A 27,164-nucleotide genomic window follows, 5' to 3' on the forward strand; every position below is an offset into this window, starting at 1 on the left:
ATCCACAATGCGGTTTCACTACTAGGCGAACTGCACGTGTCCTGCGAAATATTATGTTGTTTGGGTTAGAGGTGGCACTATGAAATTTTCACTATGAAGGCCTTTTTAGGCTGCATGAAATTTTTTAAATTACTTTTGTGGTGTCAACCGACACAAATATGCAACTACAAGCACAACAGAAACATGACTCTAAGGTACCAAAAGTAGCCATAAATTTTGAGAGGATGAGAGAAAAAGAGGAGGCTGTCAGCTTCACTCAGACATTGCGATTAGCCTCCCGCTCACCCGAAAAGGAATTAATACATATAGTGGAATGGACTTAGCTGTCACACAATCAACAAAGTTTTAGACGGATCCAGTAACAAAATGCATTAGCGTGCACATCAAATATCTACAAGATATGAATCACAATTTATATCGATTAAACAAATGGCCGGAATACCCAGCACCTTTGAAGGGTTGTATATTCTTCGCGCTCTAATCAATGATTATTACATTGTTATTTCCCAGAATACATGTTTTTATATACAAACATGCTTTCATAGTGCACATCTTTCAATAGTACCATGTTCTTGTTATAAGAAATATGGTGCAATTATGGTCAACATTTAATTTTTGGATCTAATGTTTATAGACTCCAAAAAAAAAAAAAGAGATAATCCAGTGTGGATTTTACGAGTTTTCTTTAGCTATTTTCTCAGCCTTGGCAAGACAACATCCTACTCAGGCCAGATCCGAACCACTTGCAATCCGATTTGGCATATTTTATGAGAGTCTTGTGATAAACTATCACAAGTTTCAAGGGATAAGTATTCCCATGTCGTATGAGGAACCTAATCATAAACTTTTAATTGGCAGGTAGCTTTGGAAAGTTAGGAACGAAGCAGAACAGCTTAACATCTGATTTCAAACCTTGAGTATGAATACATCATATGAACTGACAGAAAATTCTAATTCCTAAGAGGTCGTTTGACAAAAGGAACTCTCTTGTGGCTGTTCTTGAACTATTATATAGATTAGAGCATATCTAGGAAACAATAGTTCAAGTGTTCCATGAATTACCTTACTATTTGTAGTAGTTTGATGGGGACACTCATGAAATGTTCCTTGAATTGCTCGATCATGAATTTACCTTAATATTTGGAGTGGGTTCATGGTGACACACATGAAGTGTTCCTTGAACTGCTTTATGGATTAGAGTATATTCAAAGAACAATAGTTCAAGTGTTTTATGAATTTATCTTAATATTTGGAGTAGGTTCATGAAAACACTCACGAAGTGTTTCTTGAACTGCTTCAAAAATCAGTGCACATTCAGGGAACAATAGTTCAAGTAGGTTCATGGAAACACTCACAAAGTGTTTCTTGAACTGCTTCAAAAATCAGTGCACATTGAGGGAACAATAGTTCAAGTAGGTTCATGGAAACACTCACGAAGTGTTTCTTGAATTGCTTCAAAAATCAGTGCACATTTAAGGAACAATAGTTCAAGTAGGTTCATGGAAACACGCACGAAGTGTTTTTTGAACTGCTTCAAAAATCAGTGCACATTCAGGGAACAATAGTTCAAGTAGGTTCATGAAAAATACTCACTAAGTGTTCATGCTGCCAAACGACCTTTAATGTAACCCTTTTTTTTTTATGAGAGATGGAGCAAACAAGAACCCGATAAACAGGACAGTACGTTTAGTGATATCGACGGTAACGCAAAAATATACTTCTCTTTTTGCATCTCCAATAAATGATACATAGAAAAATACAAGCATTTTTTTTACATATATCTATAGGTGGATTTCCCTCAAGACAACAATTAAGCTACGGAATTATCTATTTTTCACAAATATACTCACTTTTCTTGCACAGCTTTCTAGCACTAATAAAAATTCAGAGTAGCATTTCCAATTTTGGTATTAACAAAACTAAGCTAATTCAAACAAAATCAAGCTGCCCTAACAACTTTGACTTAAAGAGGTCTAGAGTTCGACTCCCGACATGCAAAATTTAGTCAATTTAATTAATGAGTGTCTACCTAAACCTCAATAGAAGACTTAAAAAAATAGGGAAAACAGTAAAAAGACAGGATTATGAACCTCTCATATGCTTCATCATGGGAAATATAAAAGAAATGAATTGGTGCCCAGAATCGGCCATGAATCTCTCTCGAGAACACACGGAACGCCATTTGGGTAGCGTTCAGAGGAATGACGATCGATATTCCCGTTTATGAGTATCATGAAAGGGCAGTGCAATGTCGATCATCGTGTTTGAAGCACAAAATTCTACATGTTTTCTTCTTTGACTGCCAAAAGGATGATCTTAAATCCAGCGGGCTGTATTTTTAATTATTGTTATAATATTGTTAATTATTATTGTTTTCTTGGCGACAGGTTTTTGGTCAGCTCAGCTGTTGCTAGATGAGTGAGGAAACGAGCTCACATGAATTTATGATTTTTCGTTTTTTTTTTCCTGGAATTTCCGTGGTTTCATTGAATTTTTTGTCCTTGACCGACCTTATCCTATTTGTTTGTCAAAAGATAGCGACAGTAAAACATATAATTGTCAAAAGATAGCAACAGCAATATATATATATATATATATATATATATATATATATATATATAGAGAGAGAGAGAGAGAGAGAGAGAGAGAGAGAGAATGACTGGCTATTCAAAGTCATTCAACCGATTTGAAACATATAGATATTAAAAGAAAAAGAAAAAGTCTAAAATAATACCAGAGGACAAAAATATCCATAATTTTTTTCTTTGATTTACTACTATGACTATTGTTTATATCGATGACCCTAATTAGATGGTTGAATGAATCTAAAAAACCAGAGTTACATATATATGTGTCTGTGAGAGAGAGAGAAATTGATAGGTACTTAACACTTAGTTGCATAACCCATAAAGCATCATATTGGTTATTTATTTTTTCAAGATGGAAGACTCACAGAAAATCAAAGAGAAAAATTGTTAGTTAATGTTATATGACTAAAATAAATATTCTATCTTTTTTTTTCTCATTAATTTTTTTTTTAAAACCTTTCACCCTGAAAAGATCGACTGTTAAGATAATTCGTTATATACCAATTTTTTTTATATATATGTGTGTGTGAAGTCTGTCACCAAAAACATTATAAACTTGCTAATGTTGCTCCTATAACAATGGTATTTAATCTACTGATATTTAATTTTTACTCATTTGTTAGCATCTGGCATCTAGCATATTTAATATATATAATATTTTATATGTGCATCATAACGTTTAAGTTGTTTTTCACAAACATAATTATATAAATAAGTAAAAGACATTAAATATATTATTAAAAAGTTAAAATTCTGATGTATGAATCGAATTATACGAGTTGGGAAGCTTAAATCAATCTTTTTTTTAATTTTATAAAATCTAATTTATATATTGATCGGAGGATTTTCTTGGATTAATATTTTTTTTGAAAGGTGCTATTGTGATGGTACTAAGGGGTATTGAGTTAGGTTGAGCCTTTGAGAGTTACTAGTTGGTAGCTAATGTGGTAAAGTTTTTACCTTTTTTTTTCTTTCTCTTTGTTTCTTAACTAATAGTCTTGGTTTGTTTGTCCGTGACAGGTTTGGGAAGATCGCAACAACCAAATGTTCAAAAACTCGACAACGAGTGTTGCTTCTATCAGATGCATTGTGAAGGCAGAAATCCACCTCATGCTTTGCATTGACCACATGATGACTTCTTCTTTTGATTATTTCTTTCTCTCCCCTCCTCCTCTTGCTTTTGTTCTTGTTATGGTTATGTTCTTTAGAATTTTTTTGTGCTGCTTTGTTTGCTAATTTTTTCTTTACGTCCCTTTTATTGTCTTTTATGCTTTTGTTGATTGGTAATGTGTGAAAGGGGCAGAGGCAGAAATTTTTCATGAAAAATGCCAAATTAAAATTTTAAAATTTTAACATGGTTCAAAATCGTTTTTCAAAATTTTTATATAAAACAAGTGAAATTTTCTAAAATTTATATGTAAATTAAAAAAAATCTAAGGTGGGGTCACGGCCCATGCAAGCCCTCTTGGCTTGGCCCTTGATGCCTAGTCTCCAAAGTTTTGTCGTCATAAATTTCTTTGTCAGTTCTTTCTTTCTCTCTCTAGCTATTATGAGCACCATAATGGAGGTTAAGCATTATAATTGAGATCGTTGTCGTAAATTAAATGCACCGCATTGTTATCAATTTGAAGATAACATAAAAAAAAAAGATGATTAAAACTGTAGAGCACCTAAGAGATTGTGATTAATTTATTTGATCTTCTTTGTTCTATGTGTTATGAATTATCAACGCGATTTTGTCATGAGCTAATTAATTATGTATTATTTCGTTAGTTGATCCGCATTTATAATAAAAAAAATTTGGATTTTTTTCGGGAATATCATGAAAGTTGAAAAAACTGTCATTCAAACACATCTTTAATTTCTGTGCCTAGAATCTGCCGATGGCGCCAATGGTAAAAAAAAACCAACATAAATTAATGTGATGTGTAGGATTTACTGAAAAAAAATAAGTTTTAAAATAATATAAAAAATCAAGTCCAAGGCTCACAACTCTTAAAATAATATAAAAGAACTTAAGTGTTCAAAGAAGCAATTGGATTTGAATAGGATCCGTGTAGAAATAATACAAAAGTTCAATTTCTCTTTGGGTTTGGGTGGTTGAGTTTCACAACGAAAACACTAGGAATGTCGATGGTGCAAACATAATCTAATGTTTGATTCATTTTCAGATTCGACTACTAAGCTTTTGTAAGAAAATTTTAGATTGGTTTAGTAAATTGGATATGGATTTGTTGTATGATTTTTTTTTTCAATTTGGACTGGATATCCAATTTCAATGAAGAGCTCCAGGTCTTTTTTTTCGAATGATAAATTGTAAGTTGATTCGATAAAAAGTTGGACTCGGGCCAGCTCGACACAAAAAAAATTAGCTGGAGGAAAACTTGTTTAAACAAACTCAAATCTGGTGGGGGCACTTTTATATATATATATATATATAAATAAATATTTAAGATTTTAATTTAAATGTAATTATGCCATTTTGGCCTGCCACCTGAAACCTAGGCTTGAGCCTGGCTTGACACCCGAAATCTGGGCCCGTCGAGCCCAATCAATTTAAATTATAAAATATATATTTTAAAATAAAATAATATATAAAATATTAAAAATTTAATAAAATACAATAATTATATATTAAAAATAATAAAATATACATTAAAAATTATTATCGGGTGAGCTTATTGGCCCATCTGACCAGCTCGATAACATTTTGAGCCGGTTTGGTGCCTGGGCTCAAACGAACCCGAGTTAGGAGAGTATCAGTACCCACCACCCACGAGGTTTCAATCTTAATAAATTGTCAACCTCCTACCCAATAAAAAATAAAAAACATATGTTGTCAAATTATAGAATCCAAATTTCTAGTGCATGCTCTGTTCCAGCCAACCGTTTTGGGGCAGCTGCCGATGGCTGGGTAAGCGTGGGCTGCAAATAGGTCACATCTGGTTTGGACATCTTGTCATTTTCAATCACTAAGCATTTAGCTGTCGCCGATTCAACCCATTTAAAACTTTGTCTGATTTTATGTTCATGCACATTCACACAGACAAGTGCATCTGCCCATTCAGGTGTTGTTTTATTGGGATCAAATTTGTGTTGTAATATATATATATATATATATATATATATATATATATATATATATATATAGAGAGAGAGAGAGAGATTGGTAAAAACTAGGCAGAAAAACAACAGACCCCTTAAAATCAACTATTCTTATTATTATTATTTTTTTGCAATCTAACCTTATGGTTATGGATATGATTTAAGAGTAATTTGGTGAGAAACAGACCTTAAGTTAGTAGTTTTTTTTTCTTAAATAACATTTTTTAATAATAAAAAAATGAACTGTTCATACAACATCAAAATTTGGACAGTAAAAAGATTTTTTTTACAAAAATACTTAAACTAAAGCATGATTTATATTAAAGCATGATTTATATTAAATTAGCATTTATATGGTTTTTATCCCTTACTCAATGGTCTGGTATCTATCAATATATATATATATATATATATATATATATATATATAAATTGATTTATATTAAATTAGTGTTTATATGGTTTCTATTTCTTACCCAAGTGGTTCGGTATTCGGTATGTACCAAACACAATATATATATATCCCTGCAGTCTGGTATCTACGCAGTTGGCAACAATAATGTATTCTCATGTTTTAGATAACAGAGAAAGAGATTAATATTCAAACTGTGACACATTTAAGAGATTGCAGTCGTCTTATTTTATTTAATTTTTCCTTTGGTGGTATGAATTATCAAATCCATTTTGTCTTAAAGCCAATTAATTCCACATTATAATTTAGTTAGTTGGTTAAGGTTCATAATAAAAAAATTTGGGTCTTTTCTTATTAAAGAATCATGGAAGATGCATCTAGAACTAAATCTAAGAAACAGTCTTTCAAGATGTTTAAATTCAGAAAACAAGGGTTCAGTTGAAGTCAATGGCATCAAAGTAATAACTAGATGGTGGTATGCATAATCATTTGTACGACAGCAGACCGCTCGTCATGTGTGTGCCGATATCAAGTGGAGCTAAGCCTCGGCATTGAGTCGTGTACCTAATACTTGGCTCGACTTAGGCTCGGAAAAAAGGCATCGGATTGACCCGATAACTTAGTGGACCGGCCCGGGTAGGCCAGACTAAGCCCGGTTCAACCCGATAAGATTTTTTTAATATTAATTTTATTGTTTTTTATATATTATAATATTTTATTATGATTAATTATTTTTATATATTATTTTATATTAATATACATATTTTTTAGTTTTAATCGGACTAAGATTGGGCTCGGGTTTTAAGTGTCGGATCGGCCTGAAAAGCAGGCTTAGGTGGAGCCAGTAATTTTTTCGTTGCACAGATCAAACTATAGTTTCACAATTTTAAAAGGAGCTGTAATAAAAACTTTGAGAATATTTTTAAAATTTACATATAAATTTTTTAGTGTGCAAAGTGGTGGTTGTCGTTAGTATTCAGTTGAGGTCTGTCACTTAGGTAAAGACTGAAGAGGTTAATTGCAACAAGACTCTGTGATCACATGCACTGTTTACACATTGGTTATATTGCTTGGATATACAATGAATCCAACCAATTTGAACTTGACTTGAACTTGTTTGTGTATGCTCAACTTGAGCTTAACTTGAACTTGCTTGAGTTATGAGTTATACAAGAGTCGAGTTTGAGTTCAAACTCGACTTGACTCGTGTCTTTCCTGTTTGTTAATCTTTGTTTGCCGATAATTTTTTTTTATATAAATTTTTAACACTCTTTCCATGGTTTCATTTTTATTAAAAAAAAGAATCAAGTAACACATGCTTAAATGAATTGAGCCAAACAATACAAAACCCAGCCAAACTCGAGTTGAACTTAAGGCTGGGTGTAATACCCCAGAAGTTTAGTCCTGTATCGAAGATTGTGAGGGATTTTCAAGGGCTCATAAAGGGAAGCTTTAATGAGAAGATTGTCCTGATTACTAGCTTTTTTTTAGGATTGAAACCGAAATTGCTAGGGGGCGGGTTGGGATCCGCCGAAGTAGGAGCCCGAGCCCAGAAGTGGGTTGGGTTGTTATAGTGGTATCAGAGCAGTTTCAACACTCGGACCTGGGGTCTCACACGCGCGGACGCGTGTACCTTAAGGGGGGTAGATTGTAATACCCCAAAAGTTTAGTCCTGTATTGAAGATTGGATTGTGAGGGATCTTCAAGGGCTCATAAAGGGAAGCTTTAATGAGAAGATTGTCCTGATTCCTAGCCTTTTTTTAGGATTGAAAACGAAACTGTTAGGGGGCGGGTTGGGATCCGCCGAACCAGGGGCCCGAGCCCAGAAGTGAGTAAGGTTGTTATACTGGGTGTCAGATCAGGTACCTAGCCTGACTCGCGCCCGAAAAAAGGCATCGGGGCCGGCTCAGGTGGGCCTGACTAAGCCTTGTTTGACTCGATAATTTTTTTTAATATTAATTTCATTTATATATTTACATATATATATAATTATAATATTTTATTACAATTATTTATATTTATATAATATTTTACATAAAAAACACACTTTTAATTTTATCAAGCAAAGCTGAATTGGGTTCGAGCTTGGGGTTTGGGTGTCGAGCCAAGCCCGGGCCCGGATTTCGGGTGTTAGGCCAGGTCCAGGCCTGGGTTTTGGGTATTGGATGGACCCCAGCCCGACTCCTTATCGTGCTGCGCCGGACCGATTCCCAGGTCTAACTGAACTCCAGCCGAGATCCGCTCACTCGTAACTTCCTGCATAATCTGCCCTTCACTTGACTCGTATAAAAGAAAACAAATAAGTGTAGCTCGTAGCCGAAATATTTATGCCCTAAATTTCCCACTAGTTAACAGTTAAAGACGATTACTCAGAGTGTAGTTAAGATATGGACATGATCCACAAGCATCCAGTAAAATTTGAGTGCAGGAGGAGTATGGTGCGAGGGCGTCAAATGGTTTGGATTTTTCTTCCAACGAGTGACCCGAATCTTTATATTGGGGTATCACTAGGGATGTCCACCCTAAGATACAATCTAATGTTCTGATTCATATGCAGATTTAACTGGTTGGATTTCATAAGAAAATCAAAGGAAAACTATATGGAGGTTTGTTATCGTATTTCATACCCAATTGCGGTGGACACCTGAATCAGATTACATGGAAAATTTTGGATGATTAGTATTTGTATACCTAAATCTGAATAAGACTTCGTTACTAATAAACAATACCAAGTTACTCAATTATGCTCATGTTATCTGCGATCCAAATTTAATTAGTTAATGTCCCTAAGCAGTGATTCTATTTCTTTCTATCAGAAATTTTCTGACTTTTATTGTCAAAATAAAAAAGTTGTTAAATACAGCAAAGTCAGCCATGGTCCACTGTCGTGGCGAACAAGCGAGTGGCCCCCACCATTTGAGAGATAAAAGGGCACGAAGTTTTTCAGTAGATATTCACTCAGGCGCATGTTTGAGCCCCGAGAGAGAGAGAGAGAGAGAGAGAGAGAGAGAGAGAGAGAGAATCAATTCATCGTTGATCAAGAGAAAGAGAGGGAGAGAAGGAGGGCTCTGCTGGGCCTGGGGAGTTTGTGGACTTCATTTTTACGCTTCTTCTCTTCTCTTCTATTCTGCTGTTCGCAGCACTCAATTGCAGCTTTCTTCTTCTTGAGTTCTCCTTTCTTTTTCGATCACAAAGGGAACTCCACGGGCGAGGGATGAAGATATATTGGTTCCATCCAACGAGCTAGAGGTTGAGCATAAGGTCTATGATGGAGTTGATATCTGAATACAAGTGAAACTTTTGGGGATAATACAGATAAGATTGTCCATGACGTCATGTTAACAAGGTAAGGTGAAACTTGAATATAGTGTACATGAGGCTTTGGTACAATGTCTAAAGAGTAGTTATCGCAAATTATATAATGTATTCATTTGCTGATCTTTAGTTACTCCTTTTGGTTATTTATATGTTAGCTAGGTTTTCACTAGAATGTAAGAAACTACTTTTTTAATAGTCTAGTCACTAATCTAGGGTTACGACTACCACTGCAACAGACAGGCTTAAATTATTTAAGAGGATGCCTTGTTCTTGTTCACCAGTATCCGTCTAATTATTTACATTTTTATGTGCATGGTAATGCCTAATGCTAATTCCTCACTCATTGTAAATTATCACATATCTTAAAAGTTTCCTTTGATCGTGTGTTTCTAAGTATATTATTATTCAAAATGAACTGTCACATCCATAATATCCTAAAATATCATCAAACGGCATCTTTTGTGGATACAATTGTCTTTCAAAATCTCACATTTTCTCATAAATAATACATCATTTGAGGCAATATTTTCTTTTTGGCTTAATATAATTTTATTGAAAAATACAACCTAAAAAAGAAAGACATCTTCACCCCTAGGTGTAGTGAAAGAGATCGCAAGGATATATAGAGGCTCGAGTAATAGCTTTGACCAATCAAGAGAATAGAGAGAGAGAGAGAGATACCTCATACTATTTTCTATAGTTTCTCTTCTTCTTCTTTTATATAAATGCTTCTTCTGTTGTTCTTTCATGTCTCTCTTCTTCAAAACTAATTCATTATCAACTCTCTTTCATCATGTTTTTTGTTCCTTTAGGTTGTGTTTGATCGGAGGATATTAAAAGACATGTTTTTAGAGATCTTCAGTTTAAAACTGAGGATCTTAATAGCATGAATTTCAAATTCATGCTACATGTTAAAAACCATGAATTTAAGATCGAATTTGTGGGAAGATGTCCGATCTTAAATCCATGAATTTGAGATATTTGAGTTTTCATATCACCATGGATCTTAGATCTACGTTGAACCAAACACGACCTAAAAGGAAAAAAAACAAGATCCATGCTACATGTTTTAGTCTTACGCGTTCAATTTTGCACTTATGGTCTCAAGAATGCACTCTCCCTTTAGTCTTGTTTTTTTTTTCTTGATCGATTTCAGGTTTGCACTTATTGGTATTCTTCATCTTCTTTTCTTCCTCCTTTATGAACTTCAATAACAAGTGTTGAAATCAGCAACACGATCAAGCAACCAAAACAAGAAACCTTTCATTCTTCGTCAATTTCGCAGCTTTTTTTTCAATCGTGTTCATGTCCTCGTAATTGCTGTTGTTTGTAGCTAAGAGCTGTAGGTTCAGGTGGTTCACTCACCTTGAACCTACGCTTAACAGGAGGCCCTTTTCAGAGGAGGGGGAAGAAAGCGTTCTTAACGCCGGCCTCCGCAAGGAGATCAAAGACGGGTTTCCTGTGTTGCCGCAGCAGATGGCGGCAGCTTCTTCGGCATTTCCGGCATCGGAGATCACTGGAAAATCCATGGGCAAAATCCCTCGTAACTTTCTTAGTTTGAGTGTTGAGGAATGCAGTTATGGAGTGACAACATTCCTCAACACTCAAACTAAGAAAGTTACGAGGGATTTTGCCATGGATTTTCCGGTGAGTAGCTATGGGGAGTCTGCAGAAGTTCGGGGTTATCAACAGCCAAAGCGAGGAAACAGAGACAGAGGAGTCCTGCACCATGCACAAGAATGTTGGGTTCATAGACTTTCTTGGACCAAGTAAAAACATGTAATTCGCAATTGTCCTCTATGCTAAGGAACTTTGTGGGACTCGATAAAATTCTCACTCCACAATAATTGGAATAACCCGAGAAATAAAATTATGTGAGTGAACAGACAGTATCTCTCTCTCTCTCTCTCTCTCTCTATATATATATATATATATATATATAGTTCATGATAACATTCAAGGTCTTCTGGCAGGGTCGTGGGCCGCCGCGGCCATTTCCGGCGTCTCGAAGCTTCCGAGCCAGATTCGCGACTTCTTTCCCGGCTCCCGGATCTCTGACATCCACTTCCCCCGCCGGACGCCCCGGTTGTTCGCCCCTGACGAGCAGTCTCCCTCTCCGTCGTCGCCCCGATGCAAATTGCTTTCCCAAAACTTCTCGAGCCGAGGCTCCATCAGGTCCACTGATGAGGCTTCTTCCTCATCAACTCCGGGATTTGGAGGTTAGGAGTGCCAATTGGCTAACGTGCCCCAAAGATGGGACCTCAGACCTGCTCCCCTGTTTCGTTGTAAATTGACGCATGTCAAGCTCCAACGGTGGACAGCGCAACCCTGTCCATTGGTGTGAAGCCCCATGAACCTCTGCATTAACTCCGGAGACGGAGGAGTCAAGAATGACTTGTGATTCCTGTTTCTCTCTTCTTCCGGAATCAGAACCATATCCACGAAATTCCTTGTCAGTCCAAGAACCCTACAATGTAAACAACAAAATGAAAAAGCATGATCATCAAGATGGAAACTGCTACAAAATGACCAAACTCATTTAGCCAGAAAAGATGCTCCACAATGGGCATTTCTCAAAAGATTGTCGGCAAAAGAAATGGTGGAGCTAAGACTGTTGACAAAAGCTAGAGAGGCTGAACAAGATGCTAAACTTTGCATTTTCGTAACAAATCAGCATCTTGATCAGAATATAACAGGCAATTTCAGTAAACCAAGCATCAGCAAATAGACCATCATCAAACTGCCGATTAAGTAAAACCGTATAAGAAAATGTTTCTAGTTTTAGTAGATAGCGCCCTGTCCTGCAGCTTATGTTCTAGAAGAAGCATTTAAAGTATGTAGTACATGCGTTTAAAGAATGCAAATAAAATGAAATATTTTGGAAATCTATGCAATTTGCAGAAGGATCAAGGGCGCTTAGTTTGTATATAAAGGATAAGGAGGCTTAGTCTGTTCAGAAAACAGACCAAGCAAGCCTAATTTTTAGGAAAATGGAATGAGAGGCTTAATTTGTAGAAAAAATAAACCAAGGAGGCTTTATTGGTAGAGAAAAGGTATAAAGAGGCATAATCTGTAGGAAAATGACTAAAGATGCTGAAGTGGCTAAATCTTGGACAAGAAGAATGCTTCCTAATGAACAATACTGAAAGTTACCTGCATGAACTGTAGTGAAAATTTTCTCGTTCTCTTATCAGGAGTAATGGTAGAGAGGATCTGGACAACTTCAGCCATTGTAGGTCTTAGATCTGGATCAAAGTTGAGACATTCTCGTGCCAACTGAGACATCACAAGTACTTCCACTTCTGGAAATTGTCCTTTAAGCAGAGGGTCAGTTAGCGCCTTTACCACATGTTTGCTGTCCTTCAGTAAAGATAACGCCTGTAACACAAGGCCAAGAAATTTTTCAACTTAATCATTGTAAACTGTTTGAATAAACACTACGAAAACTCATAATTGAGGCAATCATGCCATGGAAAATGGGAGAACTAAGGCTGGACCCCCTGGCCAGCACCTGGATCTCTTCAAGCTTGTTAAAAGCCAAAGCAATGCAATATTAGAATAAGTTTCCATAGTATCAATCGCATCATTTTATGTAGGAGTCCTAGCCTATCAGCTGAAGTGCCAAACAATCATACTGGAGTGGAGTTGAGCTGGAATGGGAATGCATGTCAACAGCATCTTCTCCAGTATTTAGTTGAAATTGGCACATCTTCACTCCCATCATCACTCTTATCAACCAACTCTGCTGCATCCAAACAACCAAGGATACAGGTTGTTTGGACAATAGCCACCAAATATCATTAATTCTTCGTTTTAACTTTTCTTTTGAATACCCAGAGAGAACTTAGAATCGGTGATAAAACAAAAAACAACCTAAACAGACCAGGCTTACAAGAGTAGCATCCCTGGTCCCTTTTATTGAAGAAGTTGCGCAGGTATAAATGGCACAGAAGCATGTAGAGGTTGCGATTTAAGCTCAATGACCCACAAATGTTCAGAGCTCCCAAAATAAGGAATGTTTGTTATGTAGAAAACACTTGGACCAAATCATGCTCAAAGTAAACAGAGATACATGAAATATAGGTGTTGTTGAAACCATCAGAATATTATGAGGTATCCAACGAAGCATCAGGTTGCTGCAGGAACTTAGTGAAAAAATAAGACCATTTTGTAGCTTACCCACATCACGTGTAACAAGCCGACCCACTCCCGGGCTCAGGCCCTTGGTTCGACGGATCCCAACCCGCCCTCTAGAAGTTTTGGCTCCAACTTGAAAAAGGCTAGTAACCAAGACAATCTTCTCATCAATGACCATATTTATAAACCCTTGAAGATTCCTCACAATACGGGACTAAACTTCTGGGGTGTTACAATCTACCCCCCTTAAGGCACACGCGTCCGCACTTGTGGGACCCTAGGTCTGAGTGTTGAACCGGCTCTGATACCACTGTAACAAGCCGACCCACTCCCGAGCTCGGGCTGCTGGTTCGGCGGATCCCAACCTGCCCCCTAGTAGTTTTGGCTTCAACCTGAAAAAGGCTAGGAACCAGGACAATCTTCTCATCAATGACTCCCTTTATAAACCCTTGAAGATTCCTCACAATCTTCGATACGGGACTAAACTTCTGGGGTGTTACAATCTACCCCCTTAAGGCACACGCGTCCGCACGTGTGGGACCCTAGGTCTGAGTGTTGAACCGGATCTGATACCACTGTAACAAGCCGACCCACTCCCGGGCTCGGGCTCCTGGTTCGGCGGATCCCAACCGCCCCCTAGTAGTTTCGGCTCCAACCTGAAAAAGGCTAGGAACCAGGACAATCTTCTCATCAATGACCTCCAATCGAAGATTCCTCACAATCTTCGATACGGGACTAAACTTCTGGGGTGTTACATCACGAGGCTCTCTTGACCCTTCTTGGCTGACAGAGTAATTGGTGGGCGACCACTTATTAACTCAAGGAGAACAACACCAAAACTGAAAACATCTGATTTTAGTGATGCTCTACCAGTGATTGCATACTCTGGAGCAAAATATCCAAAAGTCCCAAGCATCCGAGCTGGAGAACTAGGACAGCTGGGTTGATCATCATTAGCAATTCGTGTAGCCATCCCAAGATCACTTATCTGACAAGACCATATCAAATAAAAATTTCCTAAGACCAACAATGGAATATGCACCCATACATTTGAAGAGAGAAAAATGGCATTCACTTAACATTCATGTGCATACAAGGAGACAGATTGTATGAGACAGACAAAACACACACACATACCCATCAACACATATACACATGGATAAAACACTAATTGAAGAAACCTGGAAAATACCAATCATCAGGTTCTTGCCATCACAGAAGAGATGCCTTTATTTCTCTCATGACAAAAAAGTGAAAAACGTTAGGAATCCAGTTGTATGATAGGTCATTGCACTAAGTCATGCAGCAGCAAAGTAGTATGAAAACTCAAGGGGAATGTCTTTCCTCTTATTGAAGAAGCCAAGGCATGTTTCATAGATTCTACATTTCTTTTTAAGATGAAACCTAAAACAGATGGAAATACTCATAATTAGAATACTAATCTCATATTCTAGCATATATCTCCGCAAGGACGTTAAAATCATTTTCTGCCTGCTAATCAAATTCAATGATTCAAATGATATTATATACATGTTTCCATGTGAATTTTTCATGATGGTGAAATTTTTTTTATGATTAGGAAATAGTTGCAACATGCTGGATGAAAATCCTGAGTTTGTCTTGTCTCCAAAATAACATAAAGTACTTGTCAAGAGGACCATGTGCATGTGACCCCTTGTGAAACCAGAAAGCAATTACTAGCGTCTTTGAGTCACATGAGCCAAACTGTTAATTATAAAATAATTATTCAGTTGGATCTAAGCACCCCAAATAAACCATCAGTCAGGAAATGCATGAATTTCATAGGGATCTTCCTTTTCAACTTTTCTTTTGGGTTGTTGTTTCATGAACTTGTTGACCATTTTAGCATGGGCAACACACTGAACCACAGCATATAACTTGCAGTTGAGGTTTCACAAGTTACAACACTAGCCTTGAGTGCCTTTCTAATTTGCCATTAAATAATCATTATAGACACCCTGTTCTTTATTCTTGAATCTTTATCATGCATTTACCAGAATACCCATGAGAAATAACAAATACCTGGCAAAGCAGTTGCTAGCGTATAAAAAATCAGATCGTCTCACATAAGCACTAATCAAAATTGGCAATATCCACATGGCGCTTCAAGTCCTTAGCACGAAGTTGACCACAGTGCCACTTAGATAAACATAAGCATCAAAATTGCCACCAAAAAGAATTTGATTACCTTGGACCTCCAATTGCTGTCCAGAAGAAGAACGTTGCTGGATTTGACATCTCTATGTAGGATCGTAGGAGCAGCAGCTTCATGGGGATACTCCAATCCTTTTGCAGCCCCAATTGCAATACCAACACGTGTGGCCCAATCTAGTGGTTCCTTCTGTTTTGCATCTCAATGGCACCGAAGATTACCATTTGGCATGTACTCAAATATTTGAAGACGTTCACAATATTTCCCTTGAGAAACAGAACAGTAACCAAGCAAAGGCACAATATTGAAGTGGTTCAGTCTTGCTATCATCTCAACCTGAGAAAATAAAGATCAGTCACTTCACAACTTTTAGAAGAATAAGATTTAAGTAGATGTGGTACAAGGTCTGCAGACTTCTTGGAAAAATTAGTTAAAATCACAACCTTTAGATCTACAAAATCTATAAATGTTAACTTCTTCCATCATCCAAAAACCTGATTTAGTTTCTTTAGATCAGTCAATCAAAAGGCTACAACGTAAGCCAACCAATTCTTACGAATCATGACTAGCTGCTGGCCTGTTTCTCACATTTAGCAAGTTGGAGATGTTTGTCTACTCAAAAGAAGCCATGCAGCCCACGTATGTCAAAGGCCTGTTTCTCTAAGCAATCACATTGTGACATTGCACAGGACAGGGCAGGGCTTGCCATCTGATTCTAATACCTTGGCAATATAAAGCAGCTGGTTTATTCATATTTTCAAATATAAATTAATGAAAAAATAAAAAATCCCATTCCTACTTTTCAGGACAGTATGCCTGACTGGTCAGATATCATTCTCATCCTTGTAATGCAACATAAACACACAAATCTTTCCTTAAATTCCAGCGATACTTTTTATGTTCATTTAAAAAGCAAGAAAAGTCCAGTCATCAAAGCAAAAGCAAATGCCTCTGGTAGACCAACCTCAGTAAGAAATTCAATATCAGCATCTGAACCTTTTTGAACTTCCAATCTCTTAACAGCAATATCTCTCCCATCCTTCAGTTGTCCATAATAGACATTGCAACTTTCACCAATGCCGACAAGGTTTGAAAACTTGTTGGTCGCACGATCCAGCTCTGCATAAGTGATTGCCAGGAATCCGGTCTTTTTTCACCGTGCGCATGTAATGTTTCATCCATAACCATCCTGTGGACCCAAAGGTAAACTGTTAAAGATCCATCAATATGTGCAAAGTTAAAAAAGAACTGCACACATCAATGATAGTCCTTCCACATTAAAGATAAAAATATACATTTATAGGTTCCTGAAAGCACGACAAATATTATGGCCACAAGAGAGAAATGGCCTGCTAAGGACAAGCTACTCAAGCATACATATACATGCACAAAGGCCTGCAAGCATACACTGTGTGAAACATCAAAACATCCAACAAACATATGACAATTGACAGCATTGACCACCTTGATTTCAGGAAAGTAAGCACATAGACTCATTTTCATTGAAATGGCAATTAAGTGATTAATGCGTATTAGTACAAACCAAAGTGTAGACCACAATAAGATGGTGAAACAATCTCAAGAAAAGCATTTTTCTGAATCAATACTTGACTAATAACATTTATCAAGAAATTGTGGAAAAGAAAAACATAAAATGATGGTTCCAAAGGTTTCTGCAAAATCGCTAGTCCGGTTCAAGCATTGTCACAACTATCACTTTCAGGTATTAAGGGGTGAGATTTTTCTATAAAACAGCAGAGTTGTTTTTCTCGGGAACAGATAAAGAAAATCTCGGCAGGTTTTAAAAAATTTAAAAAGGAAAAATCCTAAAAATAACATGTGAAAATAAAAATCTGGTAATTAAAAATATAAAAAATGCAAAAAAAAGGAATAAATAAATAAATGTGAAAAAAAAACGTGTTTTTCGCTTTTTTCATTTTTGCATTAAAAAATACATTTTTTCTGCTTTTTCAGCTATAAGTTTTTAATGCTCTTTTGCATTTTTTTTGGAATAAAACACATCTTCCGTGACAATGTTCGAAAGAAACAACGCATCTCTTCCCACAATAAATCTAATAACACTTTGGACACATATCACGATGTTGAAAGAAAAATATTGCTGCTCAAGACTGTAATAAATCTGAAAAAAGGAGGTTAAATCATGACAAATGCAAGAGTACACCACAAAATAATATGCATAACTAACAAAAAAAATACTAATATAAAATAAAAATTAAGATGGTCTACATCTTGATGTTTGTTTTTTCAGTTACCTTTTGTTAAGTTGAAATAGGACTGCTTTTTTGCCCGGGATTCTTTTAGTGAAGTTGGTCTGTGGCTTATTAGGTTGCTAGAACTGTTAACACTTGCTTCACTTCCCACTGAAAATATCAATGACTGTACAGGAAATATTTCCTTTCTAGATAAACAGCAAATGATAGACGCAAGCAATACTATGGTTGTAAGTAGGATGCATGCTAAGAGAGTATATACAACTGCTTTGCTGGAAATTTGCTTTGACGATGATTCTGACTTGCCAGGTTCTGCAGCTCCTGACAACAAAAAAACAGGATCAATAGTAATTTATTAGAGAAACTAAAAGATTAAGCAAGCTCAAAATCAAGATCCATGCAACAGTAAGATGTATGAACATGTTAAGCAAAAAAGGTAGATAAGAACCTGCAATGGGAAACTGATAAAAGATAGGAAGGGAAGGCAATCAGCAAAGGCAATTTTTTTAGTGTAGCTATGCAACCATATTTACAAGCAAACAATATATTGCCCGTAGCTTATTTTCCCCTTAAGATCCTGAACAGTTGCATGTTCTTACACAATTCAGCATAGCATAGTATTTTACATGCCAATTTGGGAAAATAATAGTGTCTAGTGTTATACATTTAGTGTCATGTATACGTGTGGTGCCTAATATCAGTGTAGAGGCACACAAGAATAAACACTCCAAAAATCATACGCAACTGTTCATCTCAAATAAGATTAAGGTCATAAAAACTGCGAATATGAAGCATCTACATAACATATTATGGCAATGAAATGCCAGCTAATCCCAAAATGAAAAACAAAAAAAGAGAAAGAAATTTGATGATTGAAATCAACTGCATGATATCCATATCTAACACAAGTTTCACTAAGATGAAGTGATCACGTATCTAGTGTTGCATAACACAGCCCTGCAGAGTAACTAATAATCCTGAATTCAGAACCCGTTTGCCTATAAAGGAAAGACAAACCAAAAGATGATTTTTCAACCAGCATAAAGATAAAGAGATTGCTTACCTAAGACATTAGACCACATATATGTTCTCAACCATAAAAACATACAACACCATAACCTACTCTCCAAAATTCCACTCCCCGATTAGAAAAATCAAAGTTTCCAACTATTGCTGGTGGATTGTATAAAAGAATGCAAGCTTAAGGTTTTGATCTTAGATGATATACCAATTTTTCACTGTAAAAAAAGTGCTTGTATTAAGGGGAACTTTCTGGCAATAATCTTAATTTTGTATCATTTGACCACAACATCAGATTATTGGTGCAAAGAAAATGTTCATTGGGCTATAACATGCCATTTTGAGCCTCTTATACAAGCTACAGGGTCATGAATGCCTTTTTGGCTCGTGACTCATAATTAATAAACAATCAGCATGGAACAAACCAGGAAACAAATGGAAACGGAACAAATAGAATCGCGAACATCTTTGAGAAATTAAGACTACCAACACTTAGCATGACATTAAGTTATAAAATTTTGTAAGACGACCTTTTTTTCTTTTTCTAATTCCAGAATTTCTTAATGGCATGTTAGAAGTAACAGTCTTTCAGTTTTCTTTAACTCCATAAGTTTTCTATGTCCTCCTTGACAGAACTTTTCCTTGCCAAAATGAATAGATATTTCATAAAGAAGTGACCTGAATGTATTAGGTACAGGACATGCAATCAAGGGTTGAAAATGACTGGACAGTGACGGAAAGTGAAGGAGACATGGACAGGTTATGTTGTGCAAGACTTCTACATAGTTTAAGAAACACATGCTTAAGAAAGAGGAAGGTTCATGTCCCCACACCCAAGCTTTTCGAGAATGTTTCACACTGGTGTCTACATCTGCACTCATGCCCACATCCATGTGACATAAGCTCTTACATATTTCTTAAAAAAACTAGTTATATGTACTACTTCATATGAAATAAGGTATTAAAGAATAATCTTTTAGCACTTCATCAACACAGTTGTCTGACTGCCCAATATATACTAACCTTATGTGTCAGGGGATAGAAGCAACAGAAATATTCACCAAAATATAAGCAACAGAAGACACTGAGTGGACACATATGTGTCACCTTGAAGACCAATTTCAAGCCCAAAGGAACAAGGTGGATATTACCGCTTATCCAAAGACCGTGTGCTCGATTAAAGGACAAAAATTGGATATGATCGGGTCACAAGGAGTCAGGGAGCATCCAAATCATATTATTCTTTGGCTGCTCAAATTACTTGACCACAAGAATATGGAAGCCTGTCATTCATTCTTTGGTTTCTCTGTTGTCTTGTAGCTGTTCCAGAGACCTGTCGCCGTTCTGGTGAGTGGTGACCTACTGCTTTGATCAACATTGAGCTGTCTTTCAGGTACCTTCCTTCGAGCCCCTACCTGTCTCTCTGTTTCTCACATACACAGTAACACAAGTGCATATTACGCTGGTTTTTCTTTTACTATGTTTTTACTGTCATTTCCCTAATCGGTCTAACGGATGCCCTTTTGCCTCTATTATGTTCATTTAGCCCTTTTTATTTATTTATGTAATATGCGCTAGTTTCTGTAATAAGTACTGAGTTTCTGGTTATTTTTAGGTTCAATCTCGTTAAACCTGAATCTAGTTTTATTGTGTGCATCATCAGAAATCACCCTTTTAAGCCTTTGTGTTCTGTTTTTTTTTTTAATCTCTTCTCATTTTCATAATATTGTTTGATCTCAGTCTTTTCTTGTGTTTCATTAATTCATGGATTTGAACACTTCACAATCTGCACAGACCACAGTTTTCATTGATGTCCACAAAATTATTTGTTTGTTTTCTTGAATAATGTGCTTATTTAGGTTCATTTGGTTCAACTATGTAGCTTTCTTATTGAGTTCGGGATGTCTATTCGTGTGCGCTTTGTTGCTTTGGGTCTGCTATTGTCTTTTCATTGTTTCAGAACTTTTATCTTTCACAAAAGTTACACTTGCTTGCAACAATAATTCTGGTAATCTTTCAACAAATTATAGTATTCTTCAAGATTGTATGACATATTCCTTCTAGTCCTAGTAGTTGCAATCGTCGAAATTTCAGTGGTAGGAGTTGGAGGTGGAGGACTATCTTCATGAAGCATTTGTGTAAAGGATTGTGAAGTTTCAGGATTCATGTACATTGGAGTGGATTGAGATGCTGGTGTATGCGGTATTGGTTCAGCGTCCTCATGTATCAAGCTGTTTAATGTGTCTGACTCCAGTGGCATGAGAATCACCAAAGACCTCGACAAACTAGTCAAAGTATCTCCATAACTTGGGACCTCTGTACTTTTTCTTATTCGGATATTTTTGAAAAATTTCATGTGTTAAATAAACATGTAGTGAAGGTAAGTCAGACATATAACCTAATAGTAACATCTCGATAACATACTTCAATGTAGTCACTCCATACTTAGGGATTGACTTCAATACATTTGTTGATTGAGTCATACCCAAACTCTTTGTATTCATAATTTCTTTCATGATTGTTAGGTTGAGTTTTGAGTACTTCAACTTGTTTTTAATTTTGTCTTTACTGAAATCTGGACTGAATCTTTCCATCATACTTTTTTCAATCGCTGTATATGCTTTAGACTTTAAACCTCTACCAGATTTCATACCCGGAATGCGTGATTGCTCCACAAGAAGTTGCACTAAATAGTCCATTTGTGTTTCAGTCCATGTCAGATTCTCCCTTGATGGACCGCTGTCGTCCATGCCAATGTTTTGGATAATATTTCTTCACTACTAGATATTTGAGTTGAAACAATCTTGCATAACAGGGATTAGGGAAAGATCAATATTACAACAAACAGAAATTAACGCGCATCCATGACGGCGACATGCCCAAGAACATGTATACATCAGCCAGCGATCACATGAACTAAAGAAGCATATGAACAAGCAATCACATCCGACAAAACAAGCCAACAACACTTAAATTCATTGCTACTAGTTACCATTTGAGTAGTGACATAGCCATTTCACAGCTTCTATACAATTGTAACCAAACACTCCAGAAGCAAGTCTGACATTTTATATGGAACATGATGTCTAGCATGATTACTTATCCCATGAAAACCAATGCAATGGATTAGAATAATTAGACTAATCAGAACTTAGAAAAAGCCAATTGAATATGATTCAAAATACAAGGGACTTGCCCATGTAAACAGAGACAAGAATAACTGTCCATTCCTGCATCTTAAGCACCTAATATGTACTTGATGGACACAACATTCACCTCTGTGAGGATTGCTTTTCCCTCTCTGCGTCAAACTTCCTTTGATCAAGATCCTTAAAAAGTCGCAAACCATGAAGGCCCTCTCTCTCGCCCTATCAACAGACTCCCCCTTGTAGAATGCAATCTGTTAGATTCGTGGTGTGTTATTTATGAGCAAGTATCACCAATTAGCCACCCACAAAATTTTGTTAACCAATTAGTGGGTGAATTAATTGAGGGCTAATGCTTGGTCAACTTTATATCCACCTAAGTTGTGTATGTTCGTGTAAACATTGGTCATGGAGACGGTGGATGTTATGCTTCGTATTTACTTTTACTCTCCATTGGTCATGGCGCTCGTGAAATATTTTAGGAAAAACCAAGGAATGATAAAGAGGAAAAGGAAAATAAAGATCACCCGCATGTGATGGAGCTTTTGTGAGAACGACGTGCATATAGATATATATATATAGGTTGCTTATCATGCTTTCATTCAGGGGCGGAGTCAGGATTTTTTCTACGGTCGAGTCAATACGATTCGCGGGTCGGACCAAAAGGAGCAACAAAGAGCGACGGGTCGGGTCAAACTAAAAAAATTTGATTTTTTCAATGTAAAATTTTTTTTCTGCGCTCACCCAGGCCATGGCTCGAGCGCCCCTCCCTCCGCCCCTGCTCCCATCTCTCTCCAAATAAAAAATATCAAGTGCCCTTATACCACCAAATTTTTTATACCAAAAAAAACTCTTTTCACAAGATCAACTTGAACCAAAGAGTGTTTTCATACTAAATCAATAGTCATCGACAATCTAGCGGGTTGAAACTATGTATAAAGTATCTTTTAGCATGTTTTTTAGGCGGTTTACTTCTTGTCCATGACATAAGAGACCTAGGATTCTCGTCTCTAAGCGGTTTACTTCTAAAATATCTTTCAGTCATCAACACTCTTGCGGGGATTCGGACTAGGAGATGACATTCCTTTGTAATAGGATTCATGTTTGGTTTTAAACAAATGTCTGATTGGATTCATATTTGTATCTGGATTCAATTTCAAATAAATATCTTATATCCAATGCCCATAAAAGTTTATCCTTAACGCATTATAATGCGGTGCAGAGTCTGTCGCATATTAAAAAGTTGAATTTGGAGTCGGATCTGAAAATAAAGGTCCCATTTCATAGGGACTAAGATTGTGAATCTAGATATCAGATTATAATATGGTATAAACTTTATATTTGTCTTTATTAATATCTGAATTTAAGTCTGAATATATGAATATCTAATTATCACTGAAAGTGACGTGTTATTAATGAGTTGTTAAATTTCTAGGTGAGCAGGAGGCTATCCAACTGCTCAGAGTGAGGCCCGAAAGCTACACCCATGCCCTTACCTGCCGGGTTATGGGTTGCGTAAGAACTTAAGTAGGTATTGTACATCATTTAGCTAGAGTGTTTCAATCTCACCTTTTGCAGTTCATGAGAGTAACGCCCATGAAGATCGAACACGTGATGCACTATTAACATGTCGGCTGCTCGACCAGTTATGCTAAGCCCCTTGAAGCAATTAATTGTTAGATTTTTTTTTATAAAAATAATTAAGATAGCCACCAACTTTTATAAAACAGTTTCACTGGACTCAACTAAAAGTCTTAGGATTGAGGGGGGAAATGCTCGTTGTCGTTGGTGTGCCTAACTCTACGAATGGATGATGCGGCTGGGCAAGCCATGAAAACTTAGTTCTCAGCGTTTGCATTAAAACATCAATTCACTGCAAGAGCTAGTTGTGAGTCAACCTCATCAGTTTTTCATTGGTAAGGTTTTTGTGGGGTGAGGCTCCTTTTTAAGAGTAGAGAATTTATTGGATCCTTTTGTCATTATCCCCAGTAAAAAAAGTTTGTGATGACACTTCGCCTGTTTTTTAATGCATTTATTTCGCACGCACCGAAAGGTCGTTTCTTTAAGTATACCCATATGGGTGAGTTGTCCTTGTTTCTTGACTCGGACCGTTTGTTGTGACGGTTGGTTTCTTTTCATTTAAAGTGTTTGAAAGTAGGTTGGAGCTATGATTTTTTAAGATTTTTTTTTAGGGGATAGGGAGGCAAAACAGTCCAACTTCTGGATTCGAGTGGGATCAAATTGAACCTGAATCCAAACTACACATGGCACCACTACGCACAACTAAAAATCTTCAATTTTTTTAATGCATTTTTTTTTATTTGCTGGAGTGGGACCATGGCCTAGGCGGCCCCCTCCCTCCCTCCACCCCTGTTTGAAAAGTTTTCGGTGCAAAAAATGTTACTAATGGGTAAATTGAAATATAGTTGAAACTGCATTCTTGGCATCCAAATCCTGTTTTGAAGCTTAAAAGGAAAAATATGTTGGATGCCGATGGGGTCTTCATGTGACCTATACCCATTCTTTAAAACATTAATTCATAATTAAACCTTAGGTAAATCTGGTCCAAATATATGGAGTAGGCCCACATGATCCTGGTCAGGGGCAGGGAGTGGGGGCTGAGAGGTGATTACAGAACCTTTTTTTTTTATATTGAAAAAGTTAAATTTTTTTAGTTTGGTTTGACCCGTTGCTCCTCTTGACGCGACCTGCAGATCGTTTGGCCCGTCCTTAAACAAACCTGTCTCTTCCCTTGATCCTAGTCATTGTTCATAGTCAATATAAATAGGCAAACAACTGTGGGCGACTTTTGCATCACAGTTTTTAATTGGAAAGTATTTCAGTTTAGAAGGGGGACATTGTGTTGAACGTGTGCCACTTTTTTGCCTCAGACATTATGTCAATCATTAATTTTCACATTTTTATTTAAATTGGTGTTCAACATCCATTTGCTTATATACAAGGGCGAAGCTAGGATTTTTTTGAGGGCGGGGCTAACAATCGTAGGTTGGCCAAGAGGAGCGACGAGTCAGGCCAAACTAAAAAATTTTTATTTTTTCAATATAATTTTTTTTCCTGTGCTTCCCTTCTTATAAAGCTGGTTTGATGGGAATCAGTGACCCATGTGTCATTTCTTAAAAAATTTTATTGATTTTTTATTTACTTATTTCTATACAATTTTCAGCTGAATGATCTGCCAATCTACTAAGTCGGCAGCTCTGCTGGTTCATTTTCAATCATTTTCAAAGACTTTCATTTTCAAAGACTATGGGTGGCCATTGCATCGGGCTAGGTCGGTTCAGGGCCATTTTGTTAGCACTAAAATTCCTTCATATTTATCTCGGTTGAAGTTAGGGGTGGAATCAGTTTTTTTTTATGAGAAGGTCCGAATTAAAGTTTTTAAATTTTATGTTGAATTGAAATATCATTTTTTTAAACTTTTATATAAAATAAATATATATTTTTTTAAATTAAGATGGGGCCAGGGCCCCATCTACCTTGGCTCTGCCCTTAATTCAAGCCCTTTTCAGTTGTATTTTGTTCAAAAATAAAAATATATTATATATATATATATATATATTATGGAGCCCAACCAGGTTCAGCCCAAACCAAGGGTCCGAAAGCTTGGCCCGCTGCACCTATCTGCGACAGGAACTAGATAGGTTTCCACCTTAGGAATAGGGCCGTATCAGTTTTCTCAAAAAATGTACATATGAGTTGAAAGTTTGGATTATATAAAAGAAGCCAACAAAAAGCCTACATATTACAACGATTTGCTAATACAATAAAAGGAAAGAACAATTGCAATAGGATGACGATCGGGAGAACTTTCCTTACTTGTGAAAGTAATGTGATCTGACCCCGATATAAAGCGTGGGTCATCCCCAAGAGCCATTTGCAGGTACATGACCACCTTTCATGAACATGAACATGAACATGAACATGCAAGTAGGAGGAAGAGATCCTGGCCTCAACGGCCGGTATGTCTACGTTTCATATATATATATATATATAAAAGACAAAATACTCAATAAAAACATTAAAAGCAATGAAAATAAAAGAAAAAAAGTCTTTTGATGTTTTTTTATTTCAAAACAAATTGTTCTCTTTTTCATTTTTTTTCATTTTTTACATTTTTTTTTGCTTTAAGGTTTAAGTTAAGTTAAGTTATTTATCCATAGTTCTATCATTACTAAAAATATCAGTTTTTATCATTTTACCAAATTCCTGTTTATATTTCTTTTTTGATAGTTCCTCATTTATTTTGTTTGGGGTCGTATTAAGCTCCTTCGTACTCATGCCGACTAGCAAGAAAATCAAGAACTTTAAGCCATGCTTTTGAGATTATTGCAAACATGGTAAGCCCATGAGATTTTTTTTTTTTTTTTTGAAAACGAACATAGTCTGCAAAGTAAATCGGATGTTTCCTTCATAAGCGCAATGTAGTGCTTGGGCCGAAAGCAAATGTCAATTCCTAAATGACTATCATAATTTTTTTAAAAAAATAAAATAAAATAAAAGAAAACCTTTTCCAAAACCCGTCGCATCATGTAATTCCGACCCAAACATTGACAGCGCCTTGTTGCGCGGGGCTCACGTGAAAGTATTGTTCGCCTTAAAGATAATATTAAAAAAAAACTGAAAAAGAAATTGTTAAAGTTAAATGAAACTAGAAAAAATCCATTTCTCAATGGGCGGCGGCTTCTACGGGTTTCTGTGACGCTGGGCTTGACCGACTACAGAAACCTTCAACTCGGCTCCACTAAAATTAAATAAAATATTTTTAATATAAAATAATACATAATTATAATAATATATAATTATATATATAATAATTAATATTAAATTATAAAGTGTCGGTCAAATTAAGCTACGGCCAGGCTAACTCAGCCAAACTCAACGGCTTGTCGAGCTAACCGGACTCGAGACCAGCTCTAGTCAGCCCGGACACCAAGTACCTATCTGTCCGGTCCCCAGCCTGTGCTGACTTCGTATTCATACCGCCTGGAGCTGTCTCCGGATGTCTACATCAAAA

At 36.4% G+C, this 27,164-nt stretch overlaps 1 protein-coding gene and 1 pseudogene across 2 annotated transcripts in view; one reads left to right on the plus strand and one right to left on the minus strand.

Moving 5' to 3' along the window:
* The window catches only part of LOC116263650 (uncharacterized), a 109,231-nt gene that overhangs the window by 5,119 nt on the left and 76,948 nt on the right, over positions 1-27,164 (plus strand). The window lies entirely within an intron of this gene.
* On the minus strand, positions 11,379-27,128 carry LOC116265256 (receptor-like serine/threonine-protein kinase NCRK; annotated as a pseudogene).

This window comes from Nymphaea colorata, chromosome 1 (assembly GCF_008831285.2).
Source record: "Nymphaea colorata isolate Beijing-Zhang1983 chromosome 1, ASM883128v2, whole genome shotgun sequence".
NCBI classification, from domain to species: Eukaryota; Viridiplantae; Streptophyta; class Magnoliopsida; order Nymphaeales; family Nymphaeaceae; genus Nymphaea; species Nymphaea colorata.